Raw genomic sequence first — 18,115 nt, forward strand, 5'->3', positions numbered from 1 at the left:
GGTGTTAGTAGAGGTATTATTCTTGGTGATCATGGTGGCTCTGGTTGTACAGGTGATGATCATGGGGGAATGGCAGGTTGGTATTTACCCAGAGTTTAAGGCATTTCATAATTAAACATTTATCAATATATATTCAATGGTAGTCAGAACTGAGTCCCTCTTTATTTATTATTATATTTCAGTTGGTGAAGAATATCAGCATCGATTACAGGTTTCATTCAAAGAACTCTTCATTCTTTTCCAGTTTTCTTGAAGACGTTTTATGTGTGTGTTTTTGTGTGCATGTTTGTGTGAATCACAGTGTTTCTGCATACATTTCCAAACTACACGAAAAATATACAAAAGACAGTTGTATGAACAAAAAACAGGGTCTATTAGTTTGGTCTTTCACATTTCAAGCTTCTCTACAGAAAGGGAAGAGGAGAGAGAGAGAGAGAGAGAGGGAGAGAGAGAAAAGGGAGAGAGGTAAAAGACTGGATTAACAGTGATGGCAGTAAATAATACAAGCCTATAACTGAGAATTAGCCGACAGGTGTGGAACCAGATTTAACCGGTTGTCAAATATTATGATTTTAATCTGAGTCAGATGAAGGAGACGTTATAAACTCTAGCCTCATTCAAAAATATTTAATCTTGTTTTGAAAATATTTCTTTCGAATTTTCCAGTTACCAGAAACATTATCTGCCTTGATGTGGTTTTCTTTTTAACATATGAATTATCTTATTTACAAGTCCCAATTTCTCTGTAGTGAAGAGATGACTGCCCACAACAACTGGATTTCATACAACCTCAGTTATGCTTTCTCTTCCACCATTTACTATCAATGTTTGAAAGATGTAAAAGATGAGGGGGGAATGCATAACAGTTGTATCTTCAGAGTAATGTTTTGGGAGTTTGGCAAAGTTCTTGCGGTCGATAGATTTTGAAAGAATTTGTTCTTTTAACTCCTTCATACACATCCAACAGCAATGAGAGCAGATGAAGGCAGCATCATGAGGGATCCTAGTTGTGTGTGTATAAGTGTGTATAAACATGTGTAGATATATGCACGTGTTTGTGTGTGTGTGTGTGTGTGTGTGTGTGTGTTTGTGTGTATATATATGTGCACACACACATATGTATATGAAGTCTGATCAATAAGTATCTGAACTGTTGCCATAGTAACGAACCTAAAGCAGGCAGAGTAAAGCCATGTAGCACAGATTGACCTTGAACACTGTTGTGCATGCACACAAAGTTTTATCGTTCTTGTTAATTTCCAAAAGCCAAGTACAGAGGTTTATCTTTGGCAAGGTATTTCTCCTCAAGTTGCCTTACCAGAAATATATCATCAGTGGTGCTTCTCCCTGGCACAAAACCAAACTGCATCTCATCTAGACTAACTCTCTCCTTAATTAGTTGGGCTATGACCCTCTCTGTAACTTTCATTATCTCATCCAACAATTTGATACCAATCTGATATATTATAACTATGTATATATAATATATATACATAGTTAGACAGAGAGAGAGAGAGAGAGAGTAAACGAAATAGAAAGAAATTACACATAAAATGTCTCTATATATGATATGCATATAATACAACAAGTGCTGACAATTTCCCTTGCCCTACACCTCAGACAACACATCCCAGAGCTAGTCTCTATTCTCACCAAAATCTTTCATTCTGCTTTTTATACAGTGATGGATGTATTCTTATTTTTTCTATATCCCACTGTCGTGTGCCCCATTCCTTAAATGTAAACCTGCCATCTGTTGCTCTCTTGTTGTATTCCCTCCAACATAACAAAGGAAATTGATGCAGGCATTAGTAATGATATCCTGTCTCCCTTTGACTGCCTCTCCCACCATAAGCATTTCTACTATAGGCCCAAATTTGGTGGTAGGAGGGGACTAGTCGATTGCATCGACCCCAGTGTTTCACTTGTACTTAATTTATTGACCCCAAAAGGATGAAAGGCAAAGTCGACCCTGGCAGAATTTGAACCCAGAACATAACAATGAGTGAAAATACTAAGCATTTCGTCCAGCATGCTAACAATTCTGCCAGCTTGCTGCCTTGCCTCTCCCACCATAATGACAGCCAAAATGGCTTTCTTACAGTAGATCGACAGTAGACTTGATTCTCCTGTTGTTAGAAGAATTTCAGAAAAACAGAGTCAATGAACTTGGTGTCGTCATAATGCCCCCACAAATAATAAGAATGTTCTGGGTTTTAGTGCTACACTCCCTCAGTGACATCCGCAAAAAGATACATGCATATTTTTTGTTATTGCTGGTAATAAACAAGGAATCCATTGACAACCATCTCAACCATTAATAATCCATTATTCAACATTATTATATCATCATCATTGTCATCATCATCGATGTCATCACTGTCAGCATCACCACCATCATCATCATCATTATCATCTATGTCTTTATTGCACACAGGGGGTGAAACACAGAGGGGAGAAACAAGGACAGAGAAAGGGTTTAAGATGATTACATTGACCCCAGTGCATAACTGGTACTTATTTAATTGACCCCCGAAAGGACAAAAGGCAAATTTGACCTTGCTAAAATTTGAACTCAGAACATAACGGCATAGGAAATACCTATTTCTTTACTACCCACAAGGGGCTAAACACAGAGAGGACAAACAAGGACAGACAAACGGATTAAGTCGATTATGTCGACCCCAGTGTATAACTGGTACTTAATTTATCGATCCCGAAAGGATGAAAGGCAAAGTCAACCTCAGTGGAATTTGAACTCAGAACATAGTGCAACACGAAATACTGCTAAGCATTTCGCCCGGCGTGCTAATGATTCTGCCAGCTCGCCCCCTTATCATCATAATCATCACCATTATTGTCATCATCATCATCATCAACAGCAGTATCACTATTGAGATAACTACTGGTAGTTTTTTCTTCTTCTGTACTTGGTGACATTGTCCTATTTGCAGCCTGGCTCTTGCAGCCAACAGAGTTTTGTCTGTTGGAACCAAGAGTAGAATGGTAATGTCGGCCTTGCCATGGCTTATCACAAACACAAAAGATGAGACGTTAACCGAACAATTTAAATTATTATCCTAATAATTTATATCAGACATTTTGGCATGCAAGGAGAATTAATATTGATGCTTTCCTTGCTTGCTGTGTTGTCTTATGTGAGAGAATACGACGTGAACAACAACAACAGCAACAACATCCAGGGACAAACACACAACAAAAACAGTTATTCTTGAAAGAAATATCAATTTAACACAGAGTTAGCATCTGTTTCAATCTTTGTGAATCATAATTGTAGACGTTAATATCAGGCTAGTAATTCTTCCTTGACATATTTGTTTATAACACTCAGGCAAGTGAATTAAGCATTAAAATCAAATAATAATTATAAAAAAGAAACATCATTGAAACAAGAAAATTTTATTCAATATTATCTGTTTTTAATTTTTATTCTCTTTTAATTATTTTCCATTTTATATTTCATTTTCCAGCTCAAAAATAATTCCCTACAGCATAGCTTCAATATATATAAGAAATTGAATATATATAATGTTTAATTCAGACTATTTGATGACAATTAATCTAATGGAGATTTTTTGATTTATATTTATCAGAAAATTAGTTCTAATTGCCTCTTTCTGATAACCCATCTGATACCCATAATTAAAAGTCAATGATTAGTTATATCCAGGCATTATTCAATATTTAATGAACATAAAAAATAGTCTAAGGAGTATTTTGTGTTTTTGCCTCTTTTTATATACATCTATGTATATATTGCAATTAACTTCTCTGTTCTTTCTTCTCTAAAACTGGAATAATGACGACAGATTAATTGCTTCTCCAAGAAGTTCAACCTTAAAGAAAAAGTCAATCAAGAAAATTACATTGTGATCAATATAGAAGATTGTGGAATGACAAAACTAGAAATCTTTTCAAAAAAGAATCATCTTTAAAACATTGTGCTCAAGGAATTTATTGAAAAACCAAATAATGGTAAAACAAAGTAAAAACTTAATTTCTTATCAAAATAAATCTGTCAGAACATTTCACTGAATGGAATATATTTCAAGAAATATATTATAATCACCTGAGTAATACCTTTTCCTAATGAGTATTTGATATTGATTTGATATTTCATAAGAAGTTCTATGCTGCTTTTTTTCTTCCTTTTTTTTTTTCTGAGCCTCCATTATGAACATGGCTATAATAACCACAACAACAACAACAACAACAACAACAATAACAATAACAATAATAATAATAATAATAATAATAATAATAATAATAATAATAATGATAATGATAATAATTCAACAATGATTACTGTTTCAAAGAATTTTTTCCTGATTTTGATTATACAGGGAATGGTTTTAGAATGCTGGCTTCTTACATCATTTCATGACTGACTTATCAGGAAAAATAAATCATTTTCAGATCTTCTCCTCATATAGCCAAGAGAACAACAACAACAATAACAACAACAACAACAGTAGCAGCAGCAGCAGCAACAACAATAACAACAACAGCAGCAGCAACAACAATAACAACAACAACAACAAAAATAATGACTAAAAACTTTGATCGTTTATAGAATTTCTATTGAGATAAAATATAGCAAAGATATTTTTAGAGAGAATAAATTTAGATTCGGAGCGTTTCATTGCCTGCTATAATTAAAGGCAAGATATTTTGTAAATCAAAAATGTGATTGGTTTCTCCGGATTGAAGAGGACATCTGTCATGAGGAACAGCACATTAACGCAGCACTCTTTACAATCAACTCCCTGCATAAACACGAAATATAAAATATTCATAGATTATAATTTTCCAGTGTATTAACCTCATGTTCTGACTCTCTATTTACATTCTTTATAGCTGTGTGCTATGTTTAGATCAGTTCAATTAAGGATGATTGTCATCAGGTGTCTTATTCCTGGCTGTGAACTTAATCTCTGAATCAATTTGTATTGGGAAACATTGTTTGCAAACTGAAAGTGGATGAGAAGAATGTTTTTGTTGGTTTTGAACATAAAGGTTTTGAGATCAAATTAAATGTGGGATCATATATAAATCTAGGAATAACATAACTGGGGACAAGTTGCTGATCAAACAGATTAAAACAATTAAAATCAATAAAATCACCACCACCACCACCACTACTACTCTCTTCCTCCCTTGTCAACTCCTCTCTGCTTCATCCTCCTCTCCATCTCTTTCTTCTCTTTTTCGTCCTTCCCCTCCTCTTAGACCTCCTCCTCCTCGTCCCAGTCCTTGTCCTCCTCCTCCTCCTCACCATCAACAGCAACAGCATCATTCTACATACTTTCTAGCCTGACATGGGTTGAATGCACCCTTGCAGTCCAAGTCGGTTTCTATTCTGAGCCACTGCCCTTCTCAGTAGAAGTTATCTTTATTTTTAAAATGCTCCCATACCAGAACCCCTAAACTGGATGGTAAATGGATGATGGTGATGACAACAAGGACAATGACAATGATGATGATGATTATAATGGTTATGTCCATGCTTTTGAGACAAAAGTTAACAGCGTTTAATTAATCTAACTATAGATACATATTATAAATCCATATGTGTGTGTGTGTGTGTGCATGCAGATACAATAAGCACTAAAAATGCACAGAAAGTAGACTCTCTCAAATGCTCTCGGGGATGATTAGGAGTAGTAGACAGCTTCTGTTACCAAGGAGATCAAGTTAGCAGGGGATGAAGAAGTTCTGAAAGTGTAGGCTGGGAAAAGTTGAGAGAGCTTCTACCTTTGTTGGTAACTAAGGGCCTCTCCTTCCGAGTGAAAGGCAGATTGCATAATGCCTCTATATGCACAGCTATGATAAATAGCAGTGAAACATGGGCTTTGGCTACAGAGGACTTGTGAAGGCTTGAAAGAAATGAAGCTAGCATGCTCCACTGGATGGGTAATGTCAGTGTGAGAGGCATGGCCGAGTGTAAATGATTTAAGAGGAAAACTGGATATGAGAGGCATCAGATGTTATGTGCCAGTGAGAAGACTGTGCTGGTTTGGTCATGTGATGCGTATGGATGAGGAGAGCTACGTAAAGAAGTGCTGAGCTCTAATTGTGGAGGGGTACCTGTGGATGAAATGGTGATAAAGGATCTTTGGATGCAGGGTTTCACTAGGGAAATGTCAAGAGACCAGGAGGTGCAGCAATTTGCTGTGCTTTATAAGACACATCAGGCTGAATAAAACTGTTGTCTGCCACTCATACAGGCTTGTCCTTTCAGGTGCCAATGCCACTTAAAATGCACCCATGCTGGTGTTGCAGAAACACACCTGTGCCAGTGACATGTAAAAAGCACCCAGGAGGGGCACCCAGGCATAAAACCCATGTCACAACAGACAGTTGGAGTCTGAACAGCTCCCTATCAAACTGTCCAACTCATGCCAGCGTGGAAAGTGGACGTTAAACGATAATGATGATGGTGAGGAGGATATCCATACAAGCACACATATATAATAAACACACACACATACATCCACAGATACGCATGCACACATGCATATCATCATTAATGTCCACTTTCCATGCTGCCATGGAGGCAAATAAACAAAAGAAGGCATAAAATATAAAACATAAAATAGATTCTTGAACAATGTAAGCAAAAAGCGTTAAGAAACAGTCACAGCCTGACAATTGTTTCAGTCACCTGAGCAGTACTCTGTGATGTCTATACCACCACACTTACTTTGCATTCTCCTACACAACATTTACACACACACACATATATATTTTACTTCTTAGTACATATATATAAATAATCTGAAGGATATTACCAAGCCCTTCTTTGGGCTCCAATGATTTGATTTCATGTTTTATGCCAGTCAACAACAGAACTAATGTTTGTCACCACTTCAACATGGCTGTTCTGTACAAACCAACGTTACTACAATTTTTAACCCCAAGAGAAAGCCTCCACTAGCTGGTTATGAGAGTGAACCCCTGGCACCTTCTAGTGACAGGGGTTTTCTCCCCTGCTTGCAATATATGATGGGTGCAGAATGCCTTGATGACCAGCCGGAGGACGCATCCTCTTGGTGTTAAAATGGTAGTAATGTTGGTTCATATGGAGCAGACATGTTAAGATGGTGACAAACCTTACTTCTCAGTAGAGTTACTACTCCCATCTTTTATTGAGATTTCCTAACAAGCAACTTTGCTTCTAACAACAGAACTATCATCTATTATTCATCATTTGTTTCACTGTGAATTTATGAACATCTTTGAAACTGAAAGGTATTATTTAAATACTTCTAAAGTAAATTATATATATTTAGCAAATTTCATTATGTGTAAGATTGTCAAATAAACCAATGTTTGCTAACATATCCACTGAAATTTGTAAATCTTTACACGAAAGTTTCAATAAGACAGTAATAAAGATTTCAATATAAACATGCCAGCAATGTGAAATTACTTTGGCAATTCCTCCAACTCTGTTTTGAGATTGTTCTTTGTGTGAATGATGTCTTCAAATTATGGAATTTCTAAACAATCTTAATTTTTCTTCAGTAACCTGTACAATCCATTACTTTACAATATGACATATACATATACATATATATATATAATATATATATATATATATATATATGTATATATATATATATATCATCATCATCATCGCTTAATGTCCGTTTTCCATGCTGACATGGGTTGGATGGTTTGACTGGGGAAGTCAGGAGGCTGCACCAGGCTCCAGTCTGATCTGGTAGTGTTTCTACATCTGGATGCCCTTCCTAATGCCAACCATTTCAAGAGTGTAGTGGGTGATTTTTACGTGCCACCAGCACAGGGGCTAGAGGAGGCTGGCAACGACCATGATCGGCTGGTGCTTTTTATGTGCCACTGGCATGGAAGCCAGTCAAGGTGGCGTTGGCATCGGCCACGTTCAGATGGTGCGTTTTACTTGCCACCAGCACGGGGATCACAACCACAACTTCCATTTGATTATGCTTTTGATGTACTCAACTCAAAAGGTCTCCTCATGCACACACACCACACACACACACATGCGTGTGTGTGTGTTGTGATTTATTCACTGCTCCTTCAGTATGTGTCATTATGCTTATGATGCTTATGATGCTTATGATGCTTATGATGCTTATGATGCTTATGATGCTTATGATGCTTATGATGCTTATGATGCTTATGATGCTTATGATGCTTATGATGCTTATGATGCTTATGAGGCTTATGAGGCTTATGAGGCTTATGATGCTTATGATGCTTATGATGCTTATGATGCTTATGATGCTTATGATGCTTATGAGGCTTATGATGCTTATGATGCTTATGATGCTTATGATGCTTATGATGCTTATGAGGCTTATGATGCTTATGAGGCTTATGATGCTTATGATGCTTATGAGGCTTATGATGCTTATGATGCTTATGATGCTTATGATGCTTATGATGCTTATGATGCTTATGATGCTTATGATGCTTATGAGGCTTATGATGCTTATGATGCTTATGATGCTTATAATGCTTATGATGCTTATGATGCTTATGATGCTTATGATGCTTATGAGGCTTATGATGCTTATGATGGCTTATGATGCTTATGATGCTTATGAGCTGCTTATGATGCTTATGATGCTTATGATGCTTATGATGCTTATGATGCTTATGATGCTTATGATGCTTATGATGCTTATGATGCTTATGAGGCTTATGATGCTTATGATGCTTATGATGCTTATGATGCTTATGATGCTATGATGCTTATGATGCTTCATGATGCTTATGATGCTTATGAGGCTTATGAAGCTTATGAGGCTTATGATGCTTATGATGCTTATGAGGCTTATGATGCTTATGATGCTTATGATGCTTATGATGCTTATGATGCTTATGAGGCTTATGATGCTTATGAGGCTTATGATGCTTATGATGCTTATGAGGCTTATGATGCTTATGATGCTTATGATGCTTATGATGCTTATGATGCTTATGATGCTTATGAGGCTTATGATGCTTATGATGCTTATGATGCTTATGATGCTTATGATGCTTATGATGCTTATGATGCTTATGAGGCTTATGATGCTTATGAGGCTTATGATGCTTATGATGCTTATGAGGCTTATGATGTATGATGCTTATGATGCTTATGATGCTTATGAGGCTTATGATGCTTATGAGGCTTATGATGCTTATGATGCTTATGATGCTTATGAGGCTTATGATGCTTATGATGCTTATGATGCTTATGATGCTATGATCTTATGATGCTTATGATGCTTATGATGCTTATGAGGCTTATGATGCTATGATGCTTATGATGCTTTGATGCTTATGATGCTTATGATGCTTATGAGGCTTATGAGGCTTATGATGCTTATGATGCTTATGATGCTTATGATGCTTATGATGCTTATGAGGCTTATGATGCTTATGATGCTTATGATGCTTATGATGCTTATGATGCTTATGATGCTTATGAGGCTTATGATGCTTATGAGGCTTATGATGCTTATGATGCTTATGAGGCTTATGATGCTTATGATGCTTATGATGCTTATGATGCTTATGAGGCTTATGATGCTTATGAGGCTTATGATGCTTATGATGCTTATGATGCTTATGATGCTTATGATGCTTATGATGCTTATGATGCTTATGATGTTATGATGCTTATGATGCTTATGATGCTTATGATGCTTATGAGGCTTATGATGCTTATGAGGCTTATGATGCTTATGATGCTTATGAGGCTTATGATGCTTATGATGCTTATGATGCTTATGATGCTTATGATGCTTATGAGGCTTATGATGCTTATGAGGCTTCTGATGCTTATGATGCTTATGAGGCTTATGATGCTTATGATGCTTATGATGCTTATGATGCTTATGATGCTTATGATGCTTATGATGCTTATGATGCTTATGAGGCTTATGATGCTTATGATGCTTATGATGCTTATAATGCTTATGATGCTTATGATGCTTATGATGCTTATGATGCTTATGAGGCTTATGATGCTTATGAGGCTTATGATGCTTATGATGCTTATGAGGCTTATGATGCTTATGATGCTTATGATGCTTATGATGCTTATGATGCTTATGATGCTTATGATGCTTATGATGCTTATGAGGCTTATGAAGCTTATGAGGCTTATGATGCTTATGATGCTTATGAGGCTTATGATGCTTATGATTATGATGCTTATGATGTATGATGCTTATGATGCTTATGAGGCTTATGATGCTTATGAGGCTATGATGCTTATGATGCTTATGAGGCTTATGATGCTTATGATGCTTATGATGCTTATGATGCTTATGATGCTTATGATGCTTATGAGGCTTATGATGCTTATGATGCTTATGATGCTTATGATGCTTATGATGCTTATGATGCTTATGATGCTTATGAGGCTTATGATGCTTATGAGGCTTATGATGCTTATGATGCTTATGAGGCTTATGATGCTTATGATGCTTATGATGCTTATGATGCTTATGAGGCTTATGATGCTTATGAGGCTTATGATGCTTATGATGCTTATGATGCTTATGAGGCTTATGATGTTTATGATGCTTATGATGCTTATGATGCTTATGATGCTTATGATGCTTATGATGCTTATGAGGCTTATGATGCTTATGATGCTTATGATGCTTATGATGCTTATGATGCTTATGATGCTTATGATGCTTATGATGCTTATGAGGCTTATGATGCTTATGATGCTTATGAGGCTTATGATGCTTATGATGCTTATGATGCTTATGATGCTTATGATGCTTATGAGGCTTATGATGCTTTTGATGCTTATGATGATTATGATGCTTATGATGCTTATGATGCTTATGATGCTTATGAGGCTTATGATGCTTATGAGGCTTATGATGCTTATGATGCTTATGAGGCTTATGATGCTTATTGCTTATGATGCTTATGAGGCTTATGATGCTTATGATGCTTATGATGCTTATGATGCTTATGATGCTTATGAGGCTTATGATGCTTATGATGCTTATGATGCTTATGATGCTTATGATGCTTATGATGCTTATGATGCTTATGAGCTTATGATGCTTATGATGCTTATGATGCTTATGAGGCTTATGATGCTTATGATGCTTATGATGCTATGATGCTTATGATGCTTATGATGCTTATGAGGCTTATGATGCTTATGATGCTTATGATGCTTATGATGCTTATGATGCTTATGATGCTTATGATGCTTATGATGCTTATGATGCTTATGATGCTTATGAGGCTTATGATGCTTATGATGCTTATGATGCTTATGAGGCTTATGATGCTTATGATGCTTATGATGCTTATGATGCTTATGATGCTTATGATGCTTATGATGCTTATGAGGCTTATGATGCTTATGATGCTTATGATGCTTATGAGGCTTATGATGCTTATGATGCTTATGATGCTTATGATGCTTATGATGCTTATGATGCTTATGATGCTTATGAGGCTTATGATGCTTATGAGGCTTATGATGCTTATGATGCTTATGAGGCTTATGAGGCTTATGATGCTTATGATGCTTATGATGCTTATAATGCTTATGATGCTTATGAGGCATATGATGCTTATGAGGCTTATGATGCTTATGATGCTTATGAGGCTTATGAGGCTTATGATGCTTATGATGCTTATGAGGCTTAAGATGCTTATGATGCTTATGATGCTTATGATGCTTATGATGCTTATGAGGCTTATGATGCTTATGATGCTTATGATGCTTATGATGCTTATGATGCTTATGATGCTTATGATGCTTATTTTTTATGATGCTTATGAGGCTTATGATGCTTATGATGCTTATGATGCTTATGATGCTTATGATGCTTATGATGCTTATGATGCTTATGATGCTTATGATGCTTATGATGCTTATGAGGCTTATGAGGCTTATGATGCTTATGATGCTTATGGATGGCTTATGATGCTTATGATGCTTATGATGCTTATGATGCTTATGATGCTTATGATGCTTATGATGCTTATGATGCTTATGATGCTTATGATGCTTATGATGCTTATGATGCTTATGATGCTTATGATGCTTATGATGCTTATGATGCTTATGATGCTTATATGATGCTTATGATGCTTATGAGGCTTATGATGCTTATGATGCTTATGATGCTTATGAGGCTTATGATGCTTATGATGCTTATGATGCTTATGAGGCTTATGATGCTTATGATGCTTATGATGCTTATGATGCTTATGATGCTTATGAGGCTTATGAGGCTTATGATGCTTATGATGCTTATGAGCTTATGATGCTTATGATGCTTATGATGCTTATGATGCTTATGATGCTTATGATGCTTATGAGGCTTATGATGCTTATGATGCTTATGATTGATTATGATGCTTATGATGCTTATGATGCTTATGATGCTTATGAGGCTTATGATGCTTATGATGCTTATGATGCTTATGAGGCTTATGATGCTTATGATGCTTATGAGGCTTATGATGCTTATGATGCTTATGATGCTTATGATGCTTATGATGCTTATGATGCTTATGATGCTTATGAGGCTTATGAGGCTTATGAGGCTTATGATGCTTATGATGCTTATGATGCTTATGATGCTTATGAGGCTTATGAGGCTTATGATGCTTATGATGCTTATGATGCTAATGAGGCTTATGATGCTTATGATGCTTATGATGCTTATGATGCTTATGATGCTTATGATGATTTTATGATGCTTATGCTTATGATGCTTATGAGGCTTATGATGCTTATGATGCTTATGATGCTTATGATGCTTATGATGCTTATGAGGCTTATGATGCTTATGATGCTTATGATGCTTATGATGCTTATGATGCTTATGATGCTTATGATGCTTATGATGCTTATGATGCTTATGATGCTTATGATGCTTATGATGCTTATGAGGCTTATGATGCTTATGATGCTTATGATGCTTATGATGCTTATGATGCTTATGATGCTTATGAGGCTTATGAGGCTTATGATGCTTATGAGGCTTATGATGCTTATGATGCTTATGAGGCTTATGATGCTTATGATGCTTATGGTGCTTATGAGGCTTATGATGCTTATGATGCTTATGATGCTTATGATGCTTATGATGCTTATGATGCTTATGATGCTTATGAGGCTTATGATGCTTATGAGGCTTATGATGCTTATGATGCTTATGAGGCTTATGATGCTTATGATGCTTATGATGCTTATGATGCTTATGATGCTTATGATGCTTATGATGCTTATGAGACTTATGATGCTTATGAGGCTTATGAGGCTTATGATGCTTATGATGCTTATGATGCTTATGAGGCTTATGAGGCTTATGATGCTTATGATGCTTATGAGGCCTATGATGCTTATGATGCTTATGATGCTTATGATGCTTATGATGCTTATGATGCTTATGATGCTTATGAGGCTTATGATGCTTATGATGCTTATGATGCTTATGATGCTTATGAGGCTTATGATGCTTATGAGGCTTATGATGCTTATGAGGCTTATGATGCTTATGAGGCTTATGATGCTTATGATGCTTATGATGCTTATGATGCTTATGATGCTTATGAGGCTTATGATGCTTATGATGCTTATGATGCTTATGATGCTTATGATTCTTATGAGGCTTATGATGCTTATGATGCTTATGATGCTTATGAGGCTTATGATGCTTATGAGGCTTATGATGCTTATGATGCTTATGATGCTTATGATGCTTATGATGCTTATGAGGCTTATGATGCTTATGATGCTTATGAGGCTTATGAGGCTTATGATGCTTATGATGCTTATGATGCTTATGATGCTTATGAGGCTTATGATGCTTGATGATGCTTATGATGCTTATGAGCTTATGATGCTTATGAGGCTTATGATGCTTATGATGCTTATGATGCTTATGATGCTTATGATGCTTATGATGCTTATGAGGCTTATGATGCTTATGATGCTTATGATGCTTATGATGCTTATGATGCTTATGATGCTTATGATGCTTATGATGCTTATGAGGCTTATGAGGCTTATGATGCTTATGATGCTTATGATGCTTATGAGGCTTATGATGCTTATGATCCTTATGATGCTTATGATGCTTATGAGGCTTATGATGCTTATGAGACTTATGAGGCTTATGATGCTTATGATGCTTATGATGCTTATGAGGCTTATGAGGCTTATGATGCTTATGATGCTTATGAGGCTTATGATGCTTATGATGCTTTTGATGCTTATGATGCTTATGATGCTTATGATGCTTATGATGCGTATGAGGCTTATGATGCTTATGATGCTTATGATGCTTATGATGCTTATGAGGCTTATGTTGCTTATGAGGCTTATGATGCTTATGAGTCTTATGATTCTTATGAGGCTTATGATGCTTATGATGCTTATGATGCTTATGATGCTTATGATGCTTATGAGGCTTATGATGCTTATGATGCTTATGATGCTTATGATGCTTATGATGCTTATGAGGCTTATGATGCTTATGATGCTTATGATGCTTATGAGGCTTATGATGCTTATGAGGCTTATGATGCTTATGATGCTTATGATGCTTATGATGCTTATGAGGCTTATGATGCTTATGATGCTTATGAGGCTTATGAGGCTTATGATGCTTATGATGCTTATGATGCTTATGATGCTTATGATGCTTATGAGGCTTATGATGCTTATGATGCTTATGATGCTTATGATGCTTATGAGCTTATGATGCTTATGATGCTTTTCTTGATTTTATGATGCTTATGATTTATGATGATTTATGCTTATGATGCTTATGATGCTTATGATGCTTATGATGCTTATGATGCTTATGATGCTTATGATGCTTATGATGCTTATGAGGCTTATGATGCTTATGATGCTTATGAGGCTTATGATGCTTATGATGCTTATGAGGCTTATGATGCTTATGATGCTTATGATGCTTATGATGCTTATGATGCTTATGATGCTTATGAGGCTTATGATGCTTATGATGCTTATGATGCTTATGATGCTTATGATGCTTATGAGGCTTATGATGCTTATGATGCTTATGATGCTTATGATGCTTATGATGCTTATGATGCTTATGATGCTTATGATGCTTATGATGCTTATGATGCTTATGATGCTTATGATGCTTATGAGGCTTATGATGCTTATGATGCTTATGAGGCTTATGATGCTTATGATGCTTATGAGGCTTATGATGCTTATGATGCTTATGATGCTTATGATGCTTATGATGCTTATGATGCTTATGAGGCTTATGATGCTTATGAGGCTTATGATGCTTATGATGCTTATGAGGCTTATGATGCTTATGATGCTTATGATGCTTATGAGGCTTATGATGCTTATGATGCTTATGATGCTTATGATGCTTATGATGCTTATGATGCTTATGATGCTTATGATGCTTATGATGCTTATGATGCTTATGATGCTTATGAGGCTTATGATGCTTATGATGCTTATGATGCTTATGAGGCTTATGATGCTTATGATGCTTATGAGGCTTATGATGCTTATGATGCTTATGAGGCTTATGATGCTTATGATGCTTATGATGCTTATGATGCTTATGATGCTTATGATGCTTATGAGGCTTATGATGCTTATGATGCTTATGATGCTTATGATGCTTATGATGCTTATGATGCTTATGAGGCTTATGATGCTTATGATGCTTATGATGCTTATGATGCTTATGAGGCTTATGATGCTTATGAGGCTTATGATGCTTATGATGCTTATGATGCTTATGATGCTTATGATGCTTATGATGCTTATGAGGCTTATGATGCTTATGATGCTTATGATGCTTATGAGGCTTATGATGCTTATGATGCTTATGATGCTTATGATGCTTATGAGGCTTATGATGCTTATGATGCTTATGATGCTTATGATAATTATGATGCTTATGATGATTATGATGCTTATGAGGCTTATGATGCTTATGATGCTTATGATGCTTATGAGGCTTATGATGCTTATGATGCTTATGAGGCTTATGATGCTTATGATGCTTATGATGCTTATGATGCTTATGATGCTTATGATGCTTATGAGGCTTATGATGCTTATGATGCTTATGAGGCTTATGATGCTTATGAGGCTTATGATGCTTATGATGCTTATGAGGCTTATGATGCTTATGATGCTTATGATGCTTATGAGGCTTATGATGCTTATGATGCTTATGAGGCTTATGATGCTTATGATGCTTATGATGCTTATGATGCTTATGATGCTTATGATGCTTATGAGGCTTATGATGCTTATGATGCTTATGAGGCTTATGATGCTTATGATGCTTATGATGCTTATGAGGCTTATGATGCTTATGATGCTTATGATGCTTATGAGGCTTATGATGCTTATGATGCTTATGATGCTTATGAGGCTTATGATGCTTATGATGCTTATGAGGCTTATGATGCTTATGATGCTTATGATGCTTATGATGCTTATGATGCTTATGATGCTTATGTTGCTTATGATGCTTATGAGGCTTATGATGCTTATGATGCTTATGATGCTTATTATGCTTATGAGGCTTATGATGCTTATGATGCTTATGATGCTTATGATGCTTATGATGCTTATGATGCTTATGATGCTTATGAGGCTTATGATGCTTATGAGGCTTATGATGCTTATGATGCTTATGAGGCTTATGAGGCTTATGATGCTTATGTTGCTTATGATGCTTATGATGCTTATGATGCTTATGATGCTTATGATGCTTATGATGCTTATGATGCTTATGATGCTTATGATGCTTATGATGCTTATGATGCTTATGAGGCTTATGATGCTTATGATGCTTATGATGCTTATGATGCTTATGATGCTTATGATGCTTATGAGGCTTATGATGCTTATGATGCTTATGATGCTTATGATGCTTATGATGCTTATGATGCTTATGAGGCTTATGATGCTTATGATGCTTATGATGCTTATGATGCTTATGAGGCTTATGATGCTTATGATGCTTATGAGGCTTATGATGCTTATGATGCTTATGATGCTTATGAGGCTTATGATGCTTATGATGCTTATGATGCTTATGATGCTTATGATGCTTATGAGGCTTATGATGCTTATGATGCTTATGATGCTTATGATGCTTATGATGCTTATGATGCTTATGAGGCTTATGATGCTTATGATGCTTATGATGCTTATGAGGCTTATGATGCTTATGATGCTTATGACGCTTATGATGCTTATGATGCTTATGAGGCTTATGATGCTTATGATGCTTATGATGCTTATGATGCTTATGATGCTTATGAGGCTTATGATGCTTATGATGCTTATGATGCTTATGAGTTATGATGCTTATGATGCTTACGATGCTTATGATGCTTATGATGCTTATGATGCTTATGATGCTTATGAGGCTTATGATGCTTATGATGCTTATGATGCTTATGATGCTTATGATGCTTATGATGTTATGATGATGCTTATGATGCTTATGATGCTTATGATGCTTATGATGCTTATTTTGCTTATGAGGCTTATGATGCTTATGATGCTTATGATGCTTATGATGCTTATGATGCTTATGAGCTTATGATGCTTATGATGCTTATGATGCTTATGATGCTGCTTATGATGCTTATGATGCTTATGATGCTTATGAGGCTTATGAGGCTTATGATGCTTATGATGCTTATGATGCTTATGATGCTTATGATGCTTATGATGCTTATGATGCTTATGAGGCTTATGATGCTTATGATGCTTATGATGCTTATGATGCTTATGATGCTTTGATGCTTATGATGCTTATGATGCTTATGATGCTTTGATGCTTATGATGCTTATGATGTTATGAGGCTTATGATGCTTATGATGCTTATGATGCTTATGATGCTTATGAGGCTTATGATGCTTATGATGCTTATGAGCTTATGATGCTTATGATGCTTATGATGCTTATGATGCTTATGGCTTATGATGCTTATGATGCTTATGATGCTTATGATGCTTATGATGCTTATGAGGCTTATGATGCTTATGATGCTTATGATGCTTATGATGATGCTTATGATGCTTATGAGGCTT

This window comes from Octopus sinensis, linkage group LG17 (genome assembly GCF_006345805.1).
Source record: "Octopus sinensis linkage group LG17, ASM634580v1, whole genome shotgun sequence".
In the NCBI taxonomy this organism is placed as follows: domain Eukaryota; kingdom Metazoa; phylum Mollusca; class Cephalopoda; order Octopoda; family Octopodidae; genus Octopus; species Octopus sinensis.